Source organism: Manis javanica, chromosome 15, assembly GCF_040802235.1.
Source record: "Manis javanica isolate MJ-LG chromosome 15, MJ_LKY, whole genome shotgun sequence".
Lineage (NCBI taxonomy): Eukaryota > Metazoa > Chordata > Mammalia > Pholidota > Manidae > Manis > Manis javanica.
In genome coordinates this window covers 47,238,270-47,262,843 of record NC_133170.1, presented here as the reverse complement: position 1 = coordinate 47,262,843, position 24,574 = coordinate 47,238,270, and the positions used below count along the sequence as shown (strand labels likewise).

Below are 24,574 nucleotides of genomic sequence, written 5' to 3'. Positions count from 1 at the left end.
CCGAGTACCATGCCCCAGGCCACCACCTACCCTAATGATAGAACAAATGATATCACCAACAGAAACAGAAAAGCCAGGAGTTTCTTGGTGACACATAGAGCCCTGGATTCAGGGTGGATCTTACAATATCTTTCTGGCAAAATTCGACAAACTCCCTGAAGGCCCTGGTGTCTCAAGCACATCTTTCCCAATTGATCTGCCACAACATGGGAAATTCCCACAGGGCTTCCTCTTTTGAGTTAATGCATCAGAAAACCATAGAAAAATGTGAAAGCCAAAAAATTACACATGAAATGTGACATTTGAGCAATACTTTGAGCTATTCAACCTTAGTGTACATGGGCTAAATTAGGAAAAACCATTTACTAAGCCCTAACTATGTGTTATATAGATATTGTCTCATTTAATTCTTTTTTTTCTTTTTTTTTTATAAAATTTATTTTGGTATCATTAATCTACAATTACATGAGTAACATTACATTTACTAGACTCCCTCCATCATCAAGTATCTCATTTAATTCTTACAACAGACCCAGTGGGATAAATGATATTATTCCATTTTTCAAATGAGGAAACTGGAACTCAGACTAAGTGAGTTTCCCAAAGCCACACAGCCATTGGAAGGTAGAACTGGGTTTTCATACAGGTTCATTGACCCTGAAGCTGAGTCTTTTCTACTCTGCTGTATTATGTTTCTTCTTCCTTAAGTAAGTTTTATATGTTTAGCCATTTTGTAAGTATTTTGTGTATTTATCAGATTTATTACTTCATCGCAAACATCCCAAATGGGATGAGCTGGAAAGAGAGCTGAAGGGACAAATTTCCTGGTTCCGCCTAATGAAGGCCATATCCTGGACTCTAGTTCCAGCACTCTTGGTGATGAATTGAATAAGACAAGCAAACACTCCTCACATTTTCCTTCCCTTTCAGAAAGCAAGTATAACTAATATCTGAATGTTATTATGGTTATGAAAGGCCCAGAAAAAGACATGGGGAATATTACTCATTCACTTTGGTACAGTGTCAGCTTACTACACTGGACAGGTGTATCTATTTTTTTCTTATACTTATATACTCTGATGAGGCAATGTTTTTATTCTAGTTAAGCAAAAAATCACTCCAACACATTTTCAGAGGTAGGGATGCTAATAATAAAATGCTAGGATGGAAATCAAAATAGGATATCTGGAAATGCAAAATATGGGTTTCTCGACAGCTAGGTACAACTCCCATTACCCCACATGTTAACTTGGGACAAAACTGCCAAATGCATCTTGTATCACATGCACGGTGGAGCTGTGCACTTCCTGACTCACTCAGGGTTAAAACCCTTCAACTGTGTCTCCCAAAGAAATCTACATTTAATGTTCTTGCTCTTGCTCTTGCTCACAGAGCTTTGTAAAAAAAATACTTACTGAGAAAGCAATGCGCTTGGCTCACTCTCTCAGGGCTCATATTGAAAGACACAAGGTCAAGGCATCTGGTTAGAATATATGTTAATAAAAGTTACCAACAAAGACAAGTTTGGCTTCCTTCAAGTTGTCTTTTCCTCCTGGAACTGAGTTAGAGTCCAGGGCTCTACTACTCAGTGGAGGTAATTCCACCTCTACTTTCAGGCTCCTGGCATCCCGGCGTGACACCGATGGTGAGACAGGCTGCTGGAGGGGCAGGCGGGCAGGGAGGCGGGAGGGCGGGCAGGAAGGAAGTGAGGGAGGGAAGCAAGGAAATATTTTCTGGGGAAGTTTAATTTTCATTTCTAATAGCTAATGAAACCTGCAGAAGTAAAACCCAAACCAGATTTGGCTAAAAGTCCAGGCAGCTTTGAGTCACTGAGGGCTTGGTTACCAGCCCATGTGGCACTCCTGTCCCGCTCCTGCTTCCCTGAATTTCCTTCCTGTGGGGCACACCCATTACTCATCAGCCCCTTCACCGGATGCTAGGCTGTGAGAAGTGAAACTAATTCAGTTCATCAATTTTGGGATGTTTCAGCAGTTCTTAAATCTCTCAGTGAGGGAGGAGGCTAAAATTAATGGCCAGAATTATTAATTTGGATTATTTCAGGCTTCCACATACATATTTTTTTATTAGCTGGGTAGGCTATTGAGAGTTGGGTCTCATGAAGAAAGTTTCCTTATTTTACTTTTTGCAATGCTGTTATGTCCATTTATTGATAATAAAAAGAGTAAAAATGTACTGGTATTTATAGAATCATAAAATATTTTTGAATTGAAGTACAGTTGGTTTACAATATACTTCAGGTGTATAGCACAGTGATTCAGCCATTATATACATTATGAAAATGCTCACCACACTAAGTGTAGCTATCATCTGTCACCATGCAAGGTCATTACAATATACAATATTTTTCACTGTATTCCCCTTGCTGTACCATCCTGGTGACTTACTTATTTTATAATTGGAACTTTGTACCTCTTTATCTCCTTTACTTATTTTGCCATCCATCCCCCACTGCCATGGCAGCATTATTTACAATAGACAAGATATGGAAACCACCTCAATGTCCATTGACAGGTGAATGGACAAAGAAGACATGGCAGCTATATACAATGGAATATTACAGTAAAGAATGAAAATTTTGTTATTGCGACAGCATGGATGGATGTAGAGGATATTATGATAAGTGAAATAAGTCAGACAAAGAAAGACAAATACTGTATGATTTCACTTGTATGTGGAATCTAAAAAATAGAAGAAACAGGAACAGATTCAGAGTTTCTCATAAGTGATTGTCAGAGGGGCCAAATCTTAAATTTAAGACCTTTGGGTTTTAAAAGCATTTTTTCCTCTTTAAAGAAAAGCAGTCTCTCTGCTTTTACCTGCTGATTCCTGGATTTTAGTGAAACTGCAGGATGAATTCTGGGATTCTGTTCCCCATTTGGAAGCAGATGAGTTTGACCTCTTTACCTGGTATTTTCTTTTTTGATGCTTATAAAATTTATTGTTCTTTTCCAGGAGCATGCTATTTCTCCACTTATTCAAGTTTTCTTTTATTCCTTTCAACAAATTATTTTTAGGCTTTTTTTTTTTCATCATCTGTGTTTTTGTTACAAACTATTTACAAACTATCTTATCCCAATAACTTTACAAAAGTATAACTACATGCCAGTCTGGGGGTGCTCTGCAGTGAAGGTCACTACAAACTAGCCCAGGCACAGCTTAATGCTGCTGAGATCACCTAGGAGCAGTCCCAGCCGTGGCCTCACCCATATGGGTATGAGGGCCATGGAGGGGAGCTGCCAAGTGTCCCCAGGGGAGTGGGCTTCAGGTTTGTGAAGATGCTCCAACAGCACGATGCTCATTCTCTGCGTAGTGTCTCCATGTGCTTTTTCATGTTCTCAACTATCCAGGAGGGTAGGGCAAAGGACTTCAGCTCCTCTAACTTCAGGTCCAGGCACCCCCTGTAGTCATCACTGGCAGCGAGGTCCCGGATGTCCTCCTCGATGAGGAGGCAGGCCATCTTCCCCTCTGTTGCCCGCACGTGATGCTGCTCAACCAGCCAGTGCTTGTCCTGGGGGTCAGCTGCATACTTAAAGAGGTATGGGTACTTGATGTAGATTCTCCTTCTGGTGTCCCCATCCCCAGGGCCTTGTTGACTTGAGATCCCAACACAAAGGTGGTAGATTCATTCAGCCGAGCTGGGTCCCACTTTTTGGGTTCACAGGATGTGGTTCACAGGATTTTGGTTTCCGTACCATGCCGGCAGCTGCCGGGTCATTTGAGATCATGTGTCCAAGAGGCCGTCCCTTCCTCTCTTTGGGAATGGGGCTTTCGCGATGGGCACATTCCTCTTCTGCCTGCCTGGCATGCTTTAATACTGGGAGCTCAGGGATCGATCTGGGCATTACTTTTCCTCCACCAGGAAGCAGTAGTTTAGCCTGTTCTAGGCAGTTCCGACAGGCCTCCTGGGTCAGCTGCTCTGCATCCACGTCTTCCCCGACATCTCGCATGTTTAGTGTTGCCTTCTGGAAGAACTTCATGTACTTGTTGAAGACAGTCTGGATCTCCTCCTTGATGCTAGGCTGCAAGACAGCTCGGAGGAGGTCCATGGAGATGGAAGGGTCTGTGAAACTTGTCGAAATCTGTGGGCGATGGCCCCTTCGCTGCACCTGCCGGTGCTTTATCATCATATTCCAAGGGTTCCTGAGAACCAGCTGCCCTGCTGCGCCCGTGTCTCCCAGCTCGGGGCCGCCCCGCTCAGCCCCGCCAGGTCCCCGCGGCTGCTCGACGTCGCCAATGGCCTCCACGGGGCCACTTCCCAACCGCAACCTCGGTCCGACCCTGCCACCGGCCGGGAAGTGGCCCCGTGATGTCACAGAAGCGCTCAGCTCGCAGACACGGAAGCGCGACGCAGCCCGCTAAGGAGTTACCATGGGAACCAAACTGCTACATGTCGCGGGGTTCTCGGATGCTCGGAGATGTGTGTGTGTGGGGGGGGCGGGGTTTGGGGCTTCCTGTCTGGACCCGTGGCACCTCGGGTGTGGATTGTGGGTTTTCAGTCAAGGATTGTTCTCCTGCTGGTCTGAGGCCGGTGGAGAAATGCAGGGCTGGATGAGGGGAACAGGTTTTCATGCGCTGGGGTGGAGAGCAGAAGGCAGTGTTTCTCTTATCGAGGCTCCAGACGTTCAGTCTTTGAAAACTGTAGATTTTAATATGCCCGTTTCCCGGCCCACATAATTCGACTGGACCTCTTGCGGGGACCCAGAAACCCAACAGACCCAAGCCATCCAAGAATACACCCACCAGCTCTCTCCTTTACCTGGTATTTTGTTAGGGTGTGGATGTGTGTGTAGTTTTTATTCCTTTTGTAGGGTACACGTGGGGGTAATGGGTTTAATGATGGGACAAATTAAACCTTTCTTCTCTCCTCATCCTCAATTTGTTGCCACAGGAAACTTGAAGAAAAAAAAAAGACCAGGAATCTGGGCAAATGGGAAAAAAATCCCCGATTTTCCCTTTGGCCTTTCCTGCCCTTCCCTTACCCCTGCGTGCCCTCACATGCGCCCAGCTTGGCCCGGAGGTGCGGAGCCCATTCCGCCGTGCTCCTCCTCACAGTCCACTACCAGTGCTCTCCGAAACTGAGTCCTTGGCATCAGACCTCCAGGCCTATACCCTAAGCCCCAGGTTCAGAGTCACACCGACCACTTGGGAGCAGGCTCCGGGCTGCTGGGGAGGGAGGCACATGGCTCCTCAGAGGACAAGGGGTCCACCAGTTTGGGAAATTAGTGAGGAGGCAGGTGGGAGGGAAGCTGGACAGGGGTCCTGTGCTCCGAGCGCTGGGCCCCTTTCCCCTTATCTCCTGTGCAGGTTGTGGGCAGAAATGTTAGCCCATGACTCCGACAGAAAATCAACACAGTTTAATTTTCAAAACAACTCACATAATTCCTATTTTAAGTTTTCACTCTTCGTAGAATGGTGGAAGGTTAAGCTAAATCAAGTTTTCACCTTTCCTTTCAGGGTCCTGTCCTGTCAGATCACTGGAGGAGCGCACCGGGTCCCGGGTCAACACTCTGCTCTGCTCACCCAGAGACGCCAAACTGCCTCTCTGGGTGCTGTGCTGGGACGAGGCCTCCTTCTGCCGTTCTGTGCCTTGTCAAGGGACGGAACTTGGAGACACTGACAGTCCTGCCCGGACACTGCAGTGCTGAGTCCTCCGTGGGGTCGCAGTGCCCTTGTGGAGCTCTGGTGGAAGCAGAGCCCCAGCACTTGGCCTTCACAGGTTTTGCCGCCTGCCTGCAGTTCTGCTAGGGAGCAGGGCATGTGGCTTCTCTCCCCAGATGCACCCCTCTCTCTCCACCCACTTCCCTCAAATATCAATTCTCTCTAACATCTTGCTTCCACACACATCTTTTCAGCTCCTGGAGCTGCAGCAGGGAGAACAGCTTTATTACCTACCGTTCTGTCCAGACACATCCCTCCCCTGGGGCAATGTGCTCACGGCTGCCTCTCAGGACTGAATTGGTGGGAAGGGGTGGGATGGGCGAAAAGCAACCAGGGGAGTTAAGATTGCTGTCTCAGAAATATTAACCCACTCTGAGATGGTATTTACATTCACTAGTTTGATTCTCTCCTTTCTCCAAGGGCAGGGCACCCAGGGAATAAGACCCCCCATCTTTATCCTTGTATCTGTCCTTAGTGAATCTGGGGCAAAGCCAGCCAGACACACTGGTTCCTTTTTAAAGGGAAAACAAATTTATGACTTAGTAAATGCAGTTTGCTAGAGAAGGAATCCACGATTCAAAGAGCTCCTAACCGTACCTCACTGCCTTAGGGCACGGTGTGGGGGGCTAGCCAACCCAACGGCCCCTCTCCAGGCATGCATGGAAGGGGGCTGTCACAGAGCATCATGGATCTGCATTTAATAAGCATTCCCTACCAATTTTTTATGATCTTGGTGACAGGTTTACTACACTGAAGATAGGAAATTTCAGTGGGACACAGTCTCTCCCAGGAAAGGTCCCGCAGCTGTCTGCTGAAAACTACGAGAGGACGAATTAAAACGTGCTTGAATGGTGTTCCATGAAGCCTGGTCAGCAGCAGCTGCGGGGTGAGCGGCCACCAGGATTCAGTAGGTATTTTGTTATGCAGAATCCTGGAAGTTCTGCTCATTTACTTAACTACAAACTACATTAGGACAAAATAAACAAAGATTTTAAAACTGAACGAATGAATATAACTCAGGTATAACAAGTGCCTGCTTTCAACTGGGAAGACAGCCAAGTGCATGTTTTGGATTCATTTTTTTAAAGGGAAAACAAATTTATGGCTTAGTAAATACAGTTTGCTAGAGAAGATCTCTTAAGACTTGGGAGAAAAATAACAAAGAATGGTTATTAGTGATTCAAGCAAAGTCTATTTATTATTTAAAAGTTAGTTACTTTAGTTAGCACAGGGGGCAAATATTTGCCTTTTTAAGTTGACCTTAAAAGTACTGATATATTTGAGTAAAGATTAGGCTGACAATTAATCAGTGTTAACATCCAGGGTTTGCCTGAAGCTGGAATTAACTGACATCACACTCAGATGCAGAATCAGGAGCCTGAGCCTCCTCAATGTTATTGAAAGGTTTTGGGGGTTGTAGTCTTGGTATGTCTTTCTGCTTCTGGGTTTCTTCTCAGCCTCTGAACTAGCAGTGAGAATGGTGTTCTTCAGTTACCCCACTGTTTGATTTTACCTAAATGTATAACTGACATATTTAAGGAAAGCAAATTTCCTGATTGCAAATGCTTCCCCGAATTCTCCTGAAATACCACTTCAAAGTTATTCTCAACTGGCAGCCCAGTCTGAGAGGACCGATTTGGGGCCTCACACATTTTTACAGAATGATGCTTCCCCCCTGGGACCCACCACCGGAGGGTGTCACCAGAGAAGGAAAGAAGAGAAGTCACAGGGCTCTGGCATCTTCCAGACAGGAGGGTTTACCTGGTCCAACCCTGTCAGTTTACGGCTCTGGGTGTGGGTGAGTAGCATGCTGGGTGCCATGATTCCTGACCGGGTTCTGAGTCCCTGCCTTCCACGTGAAACCCAAGCGCAGTCTACTTCATCTCGCTTTCCTGAGTTCCTCCAGAGCACCAGCTCTGTGTGGTGGTAAGAGTTGGCTACCAAAGAGGGGTTCTGTGATCAAGGAAGGGCTGCTTGAAACAAATTTAAACAGACTGCTTTTCTCTTCTACAAGAATTCTCAGAACCTCTAATATGTTAGTGTACATTGAGAATCTCTAGGAGGAATATGGGTAGCCTTAAAAATGTTAGACAATGTCATGAGTCTATGTGTATACATAGCATGTGTTTTCTTTCTAAAGAGTTAATGGAAGTGCTGGTAAGAAACATGGTTCCTTCTGTTAACCACGATTTGTTTCACCAGCTGAGGAGCCCATCCTGTGGGTTTCAGGGATACCATTGCCATAAAATCATTCTTGTAAAGAATTGGTAATACAGGGAGTCAAGGAAAAGGGGGCCTTGAACCCACTTTTCAGTAACCTTCTACTTTGACTCCCCTCCATGCCTGTACTTGCTATTTTTGGTGACTCTTACTTGTCACTTGGGGGCTAGAAAGCTGAACTGTGACCAAGTCTGGGTGAAGGTATGTGAGAGCGGAGCTCACTCTGGCCATTGTCCAAGCCCACCCTGCACTTACCTGACTCCTACCTCACACACCTTGCTTCCTAGCCCTAGTCTGGGGGACAGTGGTTTGTACAGTGGGGCACTGCATGTGGACCCCAGAGAATGCGTCCAAGGGGCTGGGTACCTCAGGATAAGCTGAATCAATCACACTGCGTGGATAAAGAGAAGCCAGGTCATCAGGCCACATCCGTGGACACATGGGACTAGGGACTCATGATGGCAGGAGATTGCTGAGAGAACAGGCTGCTCTGGGGACAGCATATCATCTGCCAGAAGGTGACATTGTTTTAAGAAGTGTCTGCTTGTTGGTCAGAAAATCCATTAGCTGAAAGGGGATGGGAGAATACAGACCTGAGCCATCAGGGAAGGAGCCTGACTGCCTGAGAGAGAGAGCTCAGCAAGGTGGGGAGAAGGGGGCACAGGGCCCTGTTTCCTGATGTACACACACCAGCTCAGAGGAGAGGCATAGGATCTCAGGAAGCGATTTTTATAGCTTCAGTATGGGGAATCTCCACTGCTTAGACAATTCAGGAGTGGGCACTGTGTGTAGATTTTATTAGATAATCTCAAAGGTTTATTTTTATAAACTAGAATTTAGCACTGTGCATTTGCAAAGCAATTAATAGTATATGTGTTAGTTAACATCCCATTTTTGGTTCAAGAGCAGTATTTTGTTACTTAAAAATTAATAGCAATATCACAAAGGGCTTATAAAGAGAGATATATTACTCCAATAGGCAATTCCATATAATGTTAAGTTTTTATTTGCCATTACTTTAATTACTTAGATATTATTTTATATGTTTTCATTATTTTAAAGTGCCTTGGGAGTATGAAAGATGTCTTGCAGATAATGTATTCCATTTTAGCCAGAACAGCCTAATCACAAGTAGCTGTAGATTAATGCATTTATCACTTAAAATTTCTTTTTAATGTTCTATAAGCAAGTGAAATTGATGTCTCAGAGAAGACTGATCCCTCCCATGGCATAGAACTTGTCCTCAGTGGATATTTCTTCATTAGATTGTGAATATTCCCAGGAAAGGAAGAGAATACAGCTAACCGTAAGTAGAAATCGCTGTCCGGCAGCACAACAATCACAAGTTAAGCGCTAGCGTTGAGCAAATAGTGTACACCCTTTCAATATGGAATATCTATTTTAAGCTAAATTGAGTCTTAAAATTCCATGTGCACAAATTCTTCTCCATTTCCTCTTGGGTGGTTGGTGCGACTGTTCCGCAGAGGTGGCGGTTTCAGGGAGGGCTTAAAACATCCACAGAGCCATGTGGTTTTCCTTCAGCAGGCAAACTCCGGAGATGAATGTGACTCATGGTCATGATCTCTCCATGAGGGTTTTTAAAAATAACCTATAGCCTCTATTTTTAGCGAACCTGCCAAGCTGCAGAGCTGCAGGCTCTCTTTCTCAGAAAGTAATTAACAATCTCTAATCCCCCAGGAGATGGATATCACTGAAGTCGCTGACTTGGAAACAAGAATGCACTGTCTTAACCTAGGGACAAGACTCCCAAAGCAAAGGCAGCCACCCTGACACCCCCCGCCTGCCCTGGAAGAAGAGGCAGCTAACTCCAAAAAGGATCAAATCAATTCGAGAAAAGCAAATAATTTTAAACTTCTCGGAGGTGTTATAAATGAGGGGGGCAGAAGCAAAACCCTTCAGAAGCAGCTCTGTCCCTTTCTTTTCAAATAAGAGCTCCACCAGTGGCTTGAGCTCATTTGTTACTCAATTTCACTTTGTGTCAAGCTAAAGGTTTAAAAGCTTTTGGCAGGTTTCAGTGGAATAATTTAAGTGACCTAATAGAAAGACCAGAAGGGTGAATTATACAAATTCATTCTGAGTCAACCACACAGTTTTAACAGAATAAGAGAACCTGTGGTTTGAGAAGAGAGAACACCAACCAGTGGGACTGTGTGTTATCCAGAATGTTCTTTCAACCGACAAGGATTGTTTGTTGGTCCAGTTGACAAACACCCAGGTATGGGGCTCTACCCAGACCCTAATTTCACAGCTCCATATAACCTGAGTCGCCGTGTCATGACTGGGGAGGGCCTGTCTCTGCATGTACCAATTTTCAGTGGAGTTCATTAAGATGTTACAGAGGTTATCCATTTGGAAATGCTTGTTGGTTGACACTTTCTTTGAAAATGACCATCAGCAAAGTTGCTATTTGTTGCACATGTTCTAAGTGTTTGCATAGTCAGGGTTCAATAAACAGAGATCCTAATACTTGTTTTCTTGACATTACATTTTGCCAGTTTATTTTCTCAGTCATTTCTTGTTTGCTTCTCTATGCTGCTGTATCTCTTAATTTTTGTTTCCTGTTGAGGACATTCTCTAGCAAGCCTTTCAAACTGGGCTTGGAAGTGGTGTATTTTCTGAGTTCTCACTTGTCTGAAATGCCTATTTCATTCCCCATGTGAATGACGTTTTCACTCGAAGTCTATGTTCACCACCTTTTCCCATCAGGATTTTAAAGATCTAGCTTTACTGTTTTTTTCCCATCAACTATTGCTAATGAGAAGTCTGAGGTCACTATATCATCCCCACTCCCTCACCCAGTGTATAATCTGCTTTTCTCTTGGGAAGTTTAGGACTTTCTCTTTGTCTCTGGTGTTCTGAAATTTCACCATGTTGTCACCACTCTGTATGTGGCGTTTTTCATTTTTCCTGCTTGGGTCTTGCTGAGCACTTTTGCTCTGAACAAAAGTTAGTGTATTTCACTAACTTTGGAAATTTTTTCTCTATTGTCTTTTAAGTATTTTCTCCCATCTATCCTCTTTGTCCTCTGTTTCTGAAAAGGCTATTAGATGGCTGTGAGAGCTTATGAAATAATTTCCCATGTCCCTAACGCTTTCATACTTCTCATCTCTTTCCAGGAAATTCCTTAGTTTAGCTTTCCAGCTCTCTACTGTGTTCCTCAGCTGTTTCCATTCTGCTATATTACCCATCTACTGTTTTTTAAATGTCAGTGATCAAAAACTTAATTTTCAAGACCTCTCTTTGATTCAGCAGATGTAATATCTGCTTCTGTGCCCATGAAGATACGGATCAAACTTATCCTCAAGTTCTCTTCTGTCTTTTTCAATTAACTTCATTTTCTGTTTGTTCTTTTCTTGGTTAAATGTGACGTCTCCTTTCATGGGGTTAGATTTCATGGGGATTACTGTTGTGCATGTGAAGCAGGAGCTGGCAGGGCTCCATCCACCTGCCCTCAGTCTCTTTGCCTTTTTCATCTAAATAAGCTCCTGTATGCTTTGCTCCCAACAGCTGGCATCTGTGTATGCCTTTGACCAGGCCTCAGCCTGTCGGACCACACTTTGCTCTGTACCCCAAGAGCTGGGAGTGCTGGGAGGTAATGTCCCTGGGGACAGGTAATGTGCTGCTGAGTACAGAGAACAGGGAATACAAATCCTCCAGGTCCCTCACCCCGGACGGGGCCACCTCGGAGGTGTGAGCGGTGCTGTCTGCAGAGTTCCCTGTGCGATACCAGTTACCGGCTGAGGGCCCTGTTTGCCATCACACCCTTGGAGGGCCTCCTCCCTTCCTGACCCCACTTCCCCACTCTCCTATCCCTACTTGCTGGGAATATCTCCTAACAAATCAGCTTCCTACAGATCTTAGTCTCAGAGGCTGTTTATAAGAACCCAAGCAATGAAAGACAGGGCTCATCTTGTAGTGGAGGCCCCATGGGGCTCTGTGTGAGTTACCATGGCCTGGGGCCAGCGAGTGGGGGAGGGCCTGGATGGGGTGCAGAAACACACACACATGTAAATGGATATATAACACAAGGCATGTGCATCTTTTAAGTCTTTTCTAGAAATTTGGAAGGAGAGACTGGAATGTGTGCTCAGCCTGCCGCCTTGGCTCAATCTCCATAAATACCTATGTAGTTTCTGGGTTTTTTTTTTAAGTCAAAGCCAAAGCTGCAAAAGAAGAATGATGCAAAATATTCATTCTTGACAGGCAAATGTCTATCCTTTGGAGCATAATGCGTTCAGCTGCAAATCTTGAGCAGCAAAACCTGAGCTTAGAAGTCCGTCACTCATTCCATTGAGTGCTTGCTGTGTGCCAAGCACTGTGTATATAATAATGTGCAAAGCAGACCAAGATCCTACCCTCACAGAGGATGAAGCTTATATTTTTGCCTGCTCACATCCTGACACATATACATGTGTGCAATATGCACGCACACACATGCATGCACACACTCCCTGCCTCTATCTCCTTTCCTGTCCCATTTGACAAAACAGTTTGGCAAATTGCATCAAAAGCTCCAACATTAAGTATTCTGTTTGACACAGGAACTCACACTTCAAGAAATTTATCCTAAGGAAGTTATCTAAAAGAAGAAGAAGAAAAAGATGTACGTGCAAAGATGTTTATAAGCATGAAAATTTATAAAATAACCCAAATGTATATCAGTGAAAAGGATAAATACTAGATGTCAGGCCCACTGGATGGACAATAATTATATCAGGACTAGGGTTATGACAGAAAATGTTTATAATGTTAAAGTGAAAAGAACTGAGTATGAAATTGCATATACACTTAATTCTGATCAATTATATAAGATACATAAGCATGTGGGTCCAGATTGAGGGTGTAACTACTGGGGTGGTGGGGAAAGGGGAAATAAGTTCCCAGCCTACGGCAAATTACCTTTGAAGCCAAAATCAATCAAAGGGAGAAATAAAATGGGAGAAACCTTACTGCTTACAAGCAGTCCACTTCTGTTCGCCCATGTCTCTTGCAAACTGGCTGTAAAAACGGACCCCACCAAACCTCTGTGGTCCAGATATACCCATCCTCCCCCACCCTCGTAATCACCTATTGATATGGAGATGGTACTTCTCTCCACCCCTTGGAAACACCTAATAATATGGAGATGTACTAAGGCCAGGCGAGAGAGTCTGGAGATATTGCAATTTTACGCACAGAGGGGAATGCACTCTAACTAAAAACAGAAGTGACCTTAAGGTAGTAAGATCATTTTTACTCACTAAGTAATGTGATTTTTCTCTCTTCTCTTCTCAGATGCTCTTTGTTTTCCTATTTAGATTTTTTTTGTGTAGCTATTAAAACTGTTTATAGCTTTTTATAAAATTGTTGGGTTTTATAAAATTTTCTAAAAATTGTCTGGCTTTATTAAAAAAAAAATAACCAAAGGATTCTTAGTGCTTAGAACTTGGAGTGTTGTACTTTTAAAATCTCTGTCATTATATGGGCAGTTCCTTCCTGACATTCAGGTCCCAGATCAAATACCACCTTCCCAGAGCAGCTACCTAATTACCAGCCACATACAGCTTCCACTCATTTTTGCCCATCTTCTGCCTTCTTCTTCTGCAAGGCTGAAGAATTCTCTTATATATGCATCTGTTCAGTTGTTTACAGTTTGTCTCACCCGGGTAGAATGTAAACCCCATGAGAAGACACACTCCACTATTTTAGTTTCCAGTATCCCTAGTGATTTCACTGCCAAGCACTGGAGACTATTTGTTGAATTAATATATTCATCCACTCATTCATTCCACTGTTTTTGATAAGCCAGTGATAAAACATCCTTCACATTATGGACCCCACCAAACCTCTGTGGTCCAGATATACCCTCGCTCCCCCACCCTGGTAATCACCTATTGATATGGAGATGGCTACTTCTCTCCACCCCTTGGAAACACCTAATAATATGGAGATAATAATACCTGTTATGATCTAACCTTTGCTTCCTCTCCCCCTACATTTCCTGCCACAGCTGGACCCAGATTTTAAGCGCTAGTAATGCTACTTCTCTAAGTTTCCCTCACATGCCATGCTGTGCCCAGAGCCACACTCCTCCCCTCTTCCACCCTGCTGGTGCCTCTGCCCAGGATACCCTTCCCCTCTCACCTCACCTGGCCGACTATTACTCAGAGTTCAGCTCTGCTGTCTTCTCCTGCCTTAGCTGCCCAGCTGGAGTGGGGTGTCCTGACTCCCAGGACACCTGAGGCTCCCCACTGTCACTGCACTGCACAATCCACTTTGTGTTGTGTCTGTCAGTGTGGGAGCCTGTGAGGACAAGGACAGTGTCTCATTCATCCTTGTAATGACCTGTTTCCTGGCCAATCCCTGGTAGGCAATAGTGTTCCATGAATGTTTGTTGAACTGAAATGAACTTACTACTGAGGATAGGGGGTCAGATATGTGCTAGGCATAGTGCTGGATGGTGTAGCTTATTAACAAGGGTAACTAGAAAGAACAGATTATGCAGGCTAATTAGCATGTGCCAATTTTCCCTAAAGTGGAGATCACCAATTGGCTAATCTCTAAATAGTAAGAGATTTTTGCATAAAAAACCCACATGCCTGGCTTCTGAAAAGTGAATAGTCCTGGCAAGAGGGCAACAAAGTGCTTTCCTGATTACACAGACATGCAATTGTCAGTTCTCCACAGTCCCCACCATTCCCCACAACCTGCCCAATCTGAGGTATGCTGTTAATATCTTCTGGAAAATTATGAAAATTTGGAAATAAGGCAGCAGTATATCCTTTCAATGTCACATCAGAACACTATCTATCAGGTCCTGGTAGGGGTTATTTAATTCCTAAAGCCACACCATCCAATATGGTAGCCATGAGCCCCCTGTGGCTATTTAAACTTTAACTATAATTAAATAAAATTCAAAATTCAGTTTCTCAACCATGGGAGCCACATTTAAAGTGCTATTTAACCACATGTGGCTAGGGGCTACTGGATTGGACAGCCCAGATACAGAACATTCCATCACTGAAAAAAGTTCTATGATAGAGCACTGGTCTAAGAGATGTACTTTAATTTACTATTTACTATTGATTAGGGTGAATTTGTAAAGTCATGTGCTGACTTTAAAGATTTTTGTCCAAATAGATCTCTGTCTGTGGGCAAAGATAACCCCAAAGGTCACTGTTTTATTGCATCATGAGACATTAACCATTCAATTTGTCTCTAAATTAGCAAGGTTATTTCAGCATCCCTTTGCTGACTAGCTAGATAGACCTCTTCTTCTCAAATTTTCCTTTGAATTAATTTTATCCTCCTGCTGGTTCCCTCATTAAGGCGTGTAGTGGGCTGAATTGTAGCTCTCAGAAAGAAGGTCATGTCTGAATCCCTGAAACTGTGAATGTCAACCTATTTGGAAAAAGGATCTTTGCAAATGAAATTAAATCCAGGATCTTGAGATGGGATCATCCTGGATCCCCCGTGTGGGATTTAAATCCAATAAGTGTTCTCAGAAGACAGAGCAGAGGTGTAGCAACAAGGAGGTGGGGATGATATGACACAGAGGCAGGAAATGAGGCCATGAACGAAGGAGGCTACGAAAACGCCCCATCACTAGAAGCTGAGAGGCAGGGAAGGCTTCTCCCTGTGAGCCTTCGGAGGGAGTGTGGTCATCAGCCACACCTTGATGTGGGGCTCCTGGCCCCCAGACCTGCAACGGAAATGTCTGTTGGTTGTGGTAATTTGTCGCAGCAGCCCCAGGAAACCGACACAGTCAGTTAACAAATGTTTGGCATAGGCTCATTTTATATCTCTGTGAGAGTCCTGGGTTCAGCTTCTGAACATTTTACTGCAAGATTTGCCATTTATATGCAGGTTTGTGCTAGTCTTTTCTCTCATAGTTTTATACTTTTTACCTTCCTGACCCTAGTGTTGAGATTAAGACACAATTCTTGACCTCGTGCCCCAGCCACGGAGGACATAAGAAGCCCTGAGAGGATGGTGGGTGTCGTGCCCAACCGCACACACTCTGGAACCAGACTGCCTGGTTCAAATCCGGCTCTGCTCGAAGTTGTGTCACATCTAGGCAAGTTGTCCTCTCTGATCCTCGCCTGGCTCCTCCATGAGAAAGAATAACAGTAATTACTTCCTAGGACTTCTTATCTCCACATGATAGACGGAAAGGTAAACACTGAGAATTGAAGGAATTCCTTGAAAAAATTATCAACCTTGAAAAAATTAGCTTTCTAATTGTCCTGTGAAAGTACAACTATAGTGTGTTAAAAAGAAAATGCAGGCACAGCATGAGGTCACGTCTCCTAAATGGTCAAGCTGGGGCTTAACTGCCCAACCTAATTGCAGGTTCAGCCTCTCCCAGGAGTGGAATTTTAAACCAATCAGATTGTTACTTCCCAGCAGGTAATTTGCATAAAGTCTTTGCTCCTCCTAAAGGAGGGTACTTACTGGAAACAATCCCTACATTTTTTTTTGTTAGTAACTTTCTGCCCCACCCTCCTATTTATAAAAATCTTCCACTTTATACAACTCAGAGCATTATCCCTACTTACTAGGTAGGTTGCTACTTGATTCATGAATTGGTTAATAAAACCAATTAGATCTTCAACTTTACCTGGTTGAGTTTTGGTTTTTTTTTCACAAGTGCCTTGCATTTTTATGTGTTAGAAGTGTTAACTTATATGCCAGCCATCCCAAGCTGGGCTCCTGAGGCTGTGGACTCAGAGTTTGTGAGTAGGATGCTTATCAGGGAGCATCCATCCTTAGGACCTGAAGGGCCCCCACCAGTAAGATGGCAAACTTCCAGCTTCTCTTCCGGGTCTCCCCGACGGCGCCAACTGAAGACCAATCACCTCTCTCCCCCCTCCCACTCCCAGCACCTAGCCAATAGCCACCAGCCCCGTAGAAGTGACACCTCAATCAGCTCATGCCCCTTCCTATATAACCCAGCATCTTTCCCTAATAAAGCGGAATTCTCCGGTGAATTGCTGCTGTGTGTCGCTCCTTTCCTTTCATGACCAGCTGTGAGAGGAGCAAAAGGCAGCTAGAAGCAGCACTGAGATGCCATCCCTTCGCTGACCCCGTGTCTCTCAGCGTTGTCCCTGGGCAAGGTGGCTCTGCAGCTGCAGCAGGTCCTGGAGGCGTGATGGCCCAGGTTGCCCCTGACGGCCCTCCTCCTGGCTGCCAGGCCGCTGACAAGGGTTCTGGGCAGCGGGTCAGTGCCCACCACACTCTGTAATCCTGCTCTCGGGTGTCTTCATGTGTCAGTATCCAGGGAGCCTAAAAACCCAGAGGCCCTGCCCCAGGGTGGGCAGACTGTGGCTCATGCGTCCTTCCCCTGCCTGGCTGCAGGTAACACTTCATTGTCACTTTCTCCTGCCCACCCCGGCCCTCCCTCTTCTGTTTTAAGGCTGCCTGGCTGCTCACCAGTACGAAGCAGAGGGAAGCTGGGGAGGGCAGAGGCCAGGTGGAGCTGAGGGCCAGGCTCCCTTCCTGCGGGCTGCCCAAGCCCAGCCCTCCCAGCGCCGGGAGCTGTGTCTCCACACTGCTGCCAACCGCAGACCCCCCTCTGCTGGAGGAGGGCTGCCTCTCGGATAACCTAAGGAGCTACTCTTTAAAAGCTTAAATTCCAGAGGGATTATTCCTGTCAGGGGAAAGGAATAAAAGGAATCCACATCTGTAAACATGAAACAAAGATCAGAATAAGGGTTTAAGCGTAAAGCTCAACTAAGCCACAGAAAGGCATGGGAGATCGGACTGTGCTCTGGGGCAGGTTTTTATTTCTGATCTGCAGAAGCCAGAAATGGGAAAGGGAGTGGGTTAAATGGAGGACTCAGCGGCAGGAGGGCCGAGGGTGGAGGTGGAACAGTTTCAGTCTCCCTGGGGGCTTTGAGGGGAGAAGCAGAGGGCTGTGAGAGGGACCTGTGCCTCTCTCCTCATGACAGCACACTCATGATGCCTCCGGGGTGCCGGACAGACACAGTCACAGGGCCGGAGCCAGGCTGGTGATAGCAGAGTCAGCTTTAATGTTGCCTCTCCCTTTGCAGGGATTGAGATGGACTGAGTTCCAAGCCTCATCTTGCTGTACAGTAGCCTCTGTGACCTGAGAGGGTCACTGAACCTGGGCCTTGGTTTCCTTATCTGTACAATGGGGATAACACTCAGAGTATCAGTAAGGGCCTCGTTTGCAAGTACAGAAACCAAGTCTTCTGAAATTAACCAAGAATGGAAGTTATTGGAGTTTATGGAATTCTGGTGGTGGGGAAAAGGGGCAGGAAGCCAGGATGTTCAGAAGGCCAGGCAGACCCACGGCCACCCAGCAGGAAAGGCCTTCTCTGCATGCTCAGCTACCCTTGCACAGATCCTCACATCATGCACACAAGCCCCCAGAGTCCCTGAAGAGAGCCTGGGACTGGCCAGGCCAAGGTGACCCGTTCCTCCCCTGGCTGCAGCTTCATCAAGGACGTTCTGATTTCCTGCACTTCACCTCCCAGCAAGAGCACACGCTGCTAATAAGACCAGGGATGATACCAACCAATGGTAGAATCACAAGTAAAAATCCCCCATAGATGGCCAGCCTGCTTACTCTTTCTTGTTTGTTACAAGACATGGTCTAGGATGTACTTAGCATAGTGTCTGGCAATAGTGATGCTCAAGAAATAGAAGTTGCTGTGGGTGGGTCAATAAATTGGGCTGTGTTCATACAATGGAATTCTATTCAGTCATCACAAGGAATCAACTACTGATATGACAACATGGATGATTCTCAAGACATGAATTTGAACAAAAGAAACTCAAACCCGAAGAGTACAAACATACTATCTGATTCCACTTACACCAAGTTCTAGATGTTCTAGAGATGTTCTAGATGTTCTAGAGATGTCCTAGAAGTTCTAGGGAGCTAAGAGAATCAAGAACAGTGGTCGCCTCTGGGGCAGGGACAGGGGGTTCAGTATCACCTGGAAAGGGATATGAGGGAACTTTCTAGAGTGATGGAAGTGTTCTGTATCTCTCTCTATATAGGAGGTGGTACTCAAGTACAGGCATTTGTTAAAGCTCATGAAAATATACACTTGAAGGCTGTGAATTTTAATATATGTAAACTATACCTCAGTGATGTTTTAAAATTGTATTTCTTATCATCCATTGAAACACAGTGACTTCCCAGATCTCTTTTCCAATATTGTTATGATAAAAACATATCTATATAACAAATTAGTTCAGACACCATCCGACACTCATCTGTTTCAAACATCATTTGAAATATAAATGAAAAATTGGAAAAGTTTAAGGAGTTTGTCTTAATGGGTTTGGCCATATCAGCACAATGCTCTCAGCCCAGCCCCCAGCTTCCCAAACCAAGAACAAACACGCAGAACACTTTCTAGCAGGTTGACGCTGTGATACCCCAGTGTGTGATCGGAGGAGGGTCTTCTTGCACATGGAACAGACTGGGCTGGGTACTGTAGAGTGCCTGTGGTCATCACCACAGCGGCAGCTCATACTGGTTTGCTGTGGACTGGGAACAAAGAGTTTCAGAAGCACTGTTTTTCCTAGCCTACAAGGCACTCAGGGAAGGCAAGCCCTCCACCTGGCCCCCCCCTGCCTCCCAGGTTATTACCGCCTCCATGGGGCCCACATGGAGCATGCTCAGTGAACCTTTTTTGCATCTGTATTGATCTGAAGTTGAGGCCTCTGGACAAATAAACACACTGGTGAAGACCAGCCTACTCCGGCCGTTGGGATCGCCCCACACCCAAGGTAAGCCTCAATGAAGCAGGGAAGTCTAAATGAAGCAGGTGGTCTCTTGAGGGCCGAGAACTTTAGCCCCGATGGTGTTCTAAGACTAGTCATGACCTTCATGACTTGCCTGCCTATGTAGAGATGGCTCGTTCTCACCCTCAGTATTCCTTCTCTGCTCACTCCTCACTTCCTCTTTACTTGCCCCTATTTTTAGCTGGGCACATTGTGACCAAGAGTAACGTACTGATTTCCCAGCTTCTCTTGCCACTAGACGTGTCTATGTGACCTGCTTCCAGCCAGTGAGATGGATCCTGTGGGGCTTCCGGGAAGACAGTGCAGAGGGAGCCGACTCAGCAGGGGGTAGCCTCTTTTCGTCTTCACTTTTCTTCTGGTTTGCAACTCCAGCAGTCTGCCTTGCACCCTGAGGCAACCTTGAGGTTGGAACCATACACTAGGCTGGAGACCTGGAAATACAGATAGAGTCTGCACCCCACCTCCTTGGATACCTGCCTCTGGATTTCCTTTGCAGAGGGAAGAAATAGTCTTCTCCTATGTGTAAACCATCCTTATCTTTGATTTTTCTGTTCCATGCAGCTAAATCTAACTCTAGTGGATATATAAACCAGTTTCCCTTTTTTCCCTCTTTCACTGACAGTTTTCCATGAAGCAGCCTTGGCCTACCCACCACTTCTTCCTGCAGGTCATGGAGGAACAAGCTGATAGGACAGTAATCTGAATACACACCCCCTCGGACATATTTGCACTTACAAGGACACCAGAGAAAGCAGTGTTTCACCCAAAAGAAGCATTGTGGTAACATGTCGAAGTAAAATTTGGAAACTTTTAACTTTTCTGTGTTGATCTAGATAGATGCAAGGACTCTGAGGAATGTATCAAGTGCATCCTTTGTCAGCCACATGTAGGCACTGGTCACAGTTATGAGAATAGAAATAAAAGTTTACAACAGTGACCCTTGAACAACACGAGTTTGAACTGCATGGGTCCACTTATATATGGATTTTTTCCCCAATAAGTATATAGTATCTGTAATGGGATGTAAGATAGCAGATTCCATGGGTGATATGGCTGACGTATATGGGAAAGGAAAAATGTAGCTGTGGCCTGTACAGGGATCAAGCCCACAGTGTTGGTCTTAGCACAACACTCTAACCAACTGAGCTAATAGCCACTGTCTGGACTAGGGAGAAGTGCCAGGATCTAAGAGGAGCTGAGGCCATAACGGCAACTCAGAGGCAAGAAGCGGAAGCCTTTGTCCCTTCAAAGCACGCGCCTCCCAGCCCGGGCCTGATCTACCTGCAGGTGTCAACTGGTCAGGGAACCAGACGAGCAGCTAATTCACCTGCTGCCTGCTCCTTTATCTCTGTTGTACCCTACAGCCCTCCCATTTCTTTTCTATTTTTCTACTCTGTTGCATCTGAAGTTACTGGTCGATTTTATATACAGTAGGCTATTACTAGTTTAAGTTTTGGGAAGTCAAAGTTATATGTGAGTTTTCAGTGCCCCTAAACCCTGCGTTGTTTAAGGGTCAACTGTAGTTACTTTTAAGATCCAGGCAAACATGTATTTAGAAAGGCTATAAATTAATGGCTTGCTGAAGGGAGACATTATGTGAGTTAATTTTCCATTGGTGTTGGAAAGCATTTTCAAAATGAAAGTATGTTCTCAAACTTATATGTAGGTTCACAAACAACTATTCCTCTTATCAAATGCTTTTTTAAAAATGTTGGTCTTCTCTAGAATAACTACACATAAGTTCGAACTTTAAAAACAATCAAATGTGTTACAGATTTAGTAAAGAAATTGCTTTCAAACAATTGAAAGTCGTAAGTTGAAAGTTGTAAGATGTACAAATGATTAGAGAAATTTACTCACTAAGAAGTGTCATAGAACTCTTAGAAGTCATCATTCCCCCAAATGTAATTTGTGTGCAACATCTGGGCACAGTAACTAATATATGAAACTTTTTTGTTCCCTATGAACCATGACTTTATTACAAACAAGTGTGTAAACTGAATTTTTTTGTATAGCTTTGTCTTTACCTGTGATATCACTGTGGTCATAATAAACTTATTTTCAAAAAGATATACACACACATATGCATGCAATCATTCGCTCCCTCACAGTCAGTGTACTATCGAGCTATAAAGGTTTTACAGTATTCTAGATTATCCTAATCTTAAAAATTAATTATTGTTGGCAGCCGCGCTCAGAAAATAGTGCCCAATGCAGGGCAGCGGGAAGGCCCCGAACTTCCTAATGACAAATCATCCCACACCACTAAACTACATGCTAATTGCGCCTTGGCATAAGGACCAATGAGACCCACCAAATGGTTATGCTAATAAGGCATATGGAGCCGCACCAACCAGGTCAGAGCATGAGAACTATATAAGCAAGCCTCTCCTTCCCCTCTGGGTCCTGCCCAACTCATTTGTTTCACAAAGAGCTGAAGAATAAAGCTTTCTGCAGAAGAATCCTGCTGTTGTTGCATGCTGTTCTTGCCGGCGAGGACAGGGCATGCGACAAGTGGTGCCAAATCCCGGGAACCAGAACATCACCGGCACAGGGAGGACCCTTCAGACATCTGGAGAGGATTCAGAACTGCAGGTGAGAAGAAAGCCCGGAGGGGTAAGTTCTGAGAGGCCCCTGCTTTTTAGGATGATGGTTGATGGTTCTCTGTAAATAAGGAGGCACCATGGGGAATGCACCATCATTAGTCACGGCGCTGCAGACAGCTCTCAAAGAGCGAAACTTGAAGGTCTCCAGCAAAGTCTTGGGATCTTTTGTGAAGGAGATAGACCGTGTGGCCCCCTGGTTCATTTGTTCAGGGTCCCTCTCAATCCCGAGCTGGGACAAACTGGGGAAAGATCTTGATAGAGAGGAGGAGGAGGGTAGCCTGAGGGGAGGCACCAGGCCCCTCTGGAAACTGATTAGAGCTTGTCTGCAAGATGAGAGATGTGAAAAGGTAATAAAAGAAGGTCAGAGAGCATTGACAGATATCCAAGAGAGCATGTCAGAAACGGAACGGGAAACAGAGAGCGCGCGCGGCCGAAAAAAGGCCACAAAAACGAAGGTAAAGAAACCTCAGAGTGAGGGAGAAAGCCCGCCTAGGGCAAAAGCGAAAGAGCCCCGAGAAGCGAGTGACGATCGCCTCGGAGAAAATAGTAAATACCCCTGGAAAGAGTTGAGGGACCTCCAACTCTCCAATAGGGAATCTGAGAAGGAATTAACGTCCGCAGAGGAAGGGGAAGAGAATAAAACCGCAGAGTGTAGAAGTAAGGGAACCAGCAAAGTTGAAAAGCGGACCAAGGAAAAAATGAAAGCAGGGTGTCCCCCGACGCCCGTTGCCCCGCCACCTTACGTGAGTGGCGCACTCTCCTTTTGCCACCCAGATACTCTTCAGGCAATTAGACAAATGTTTCCTGTATTTGAGGATAACGGTGTACGCTCTCACCAACCCCTGAGTCATAAACAAGTTAAAGACTTAGCGGAATCCGTCCGAGGGTATGGGGTCAGTGCCAACTATACCATAGCACAAGTTGAGAGATTAACAGAGACAGCCATGACACCCGCAGACTGGCAATATGTAACTAAGGCATGCCTTTCTAGTATGGGGCAATACATAGAATGGAAGGCATTGTGGCATGATATCAGTATGACCCAGGCACGCGCAAACGCGGCCGAAGGACAGCCTGCGTGGTCATATGATATGCTGACGGGCCAAGGACAGTGGGTAGCCAACCAGACTGCCTTCCCCTTACAGGTATACGCACAAATAAACACATGCGCCGCCAAGGCATGGAAAGCCCTCACCAACAAAGGAGAAGTATCAGGCAATTTGACAAAAATTATTCAAGGGCCGAGCGAGCCATTTTCTGACTTTGTCGCTCGTATGATGGAGGCCGCAGGCAGAATATTTGGAGATCAGGAACAAGCAATGCCCCTAGTGGAGCAATTAGTATTTGAACAATGTACCAAGGAATGCAGACAGGCGATAACACCCTGGAAACAAAAAGGGATACACGCCTAGTTGAAAGCCTGTAGAGAAATAGGAGGGCCACTCACCAACGCGGGCCTAGCTGCAGCCATATTACAGAGCCACAAACAAGCCAGGATCACTAACAGAAGTATTAAATGCTTTCACTAATCTGTCACGAGGCCTGTCCCAGTATCTTTCAGGAAACTGGTCCCAAGACTTCGATGGGACACTAGAAGAGCTGCGGCGAGAAATTATCCACATCAACTCCACCCGTCTAGATATCTCCGTAGCGGAAGGACTCTCTTCCTGGTTCCTCAGAGCTCTCTCCCACGTTAAGGAGTGGGCGGGCATGGCTGGGATGGGCGTGTTCCTGCTTGGAGGTCTCATGCTCTTACTCTGGTTGTTATGCAGACTCCGCAACCAACATAAGCAGGACAAGGTGATCCTTGCTCAAGCCCTAATGGCGATAGACGTTGGCGCCTCTCCCCAAGTGTGGCTCAACATGCTTAAGAAGGAAGCTCGGCTTTAGCTTGAGGTAGCTCTTGCACCCTGAGCCCATGTGGCACTGCACCAGGCCCGAGTACCTCAATGCTTAATCACAGCTTTCTTTAAGAAGCTCATGGTGCAAGAGGGTTGAGAAAAAGGGTCCAAACCCTTTGTACCAAGCGGTCCCAACGTCAGCCAGAGGATGCGAGGCAAAGCACTGCAAGAGGTCTTGGACCCCTCTGAGAGGCATGCCTGACTGCATAGGGGTAGATGCCCAGAACCCCTCTCCAAAAAGGGGGCATCAGGAAGTATGATGGAGGTCAGGCCTCTGTCTCCGCCTCTGCTGGCAAGTTCTGCCTTGAGCTTCTGTTAGACAAAAAAGGGGGAGATGTTGGCAGCCGCGCTCAGAAAATAGTGCCCAATGCAGGGCAGCCGGAAGGC

General features: G+C 45.5%; 1 long non-coding RNA gene and 1 pseudogene across 2 annotated transcripts; one reads left to right on the top strand and one right to left on the bottom strand.

The window, feature by feature from the left end:
- Window positions 1-2,631: 2,631 nt before the first annotated feature.
- LOC118970581 (deoxynucleotidyltransferase terminal-interacting protein 1-like) lies at window positions 2,632-4,410 on the bottom strand (annotated as a pseudogene).
- Window positions 4,411-6,029: 1,619 nt separating this feature from the next.
- LOC140846564 (uncharacterized) lies at window positions 6,030-10,330 on the top strand. Of its 2 annotated transcripts, none has more exons than XR_012125780.1 (4): window positions 6,030-6,586; window positions 7,340-7,477; window positions 9,086-9,205; window positions 9,598-10,330. It is a non-coding gene; the product is annotated as an uncharacterized lncRNA (long non-coding RNA). The 2 variants fall into 2 exon arrangements; XR_012125781.1 differs by having other exon boundaries at window positions 6,030-6,590.
- Window positions 10,331-24,574: the final 14,244 nt, after the last annotated feature.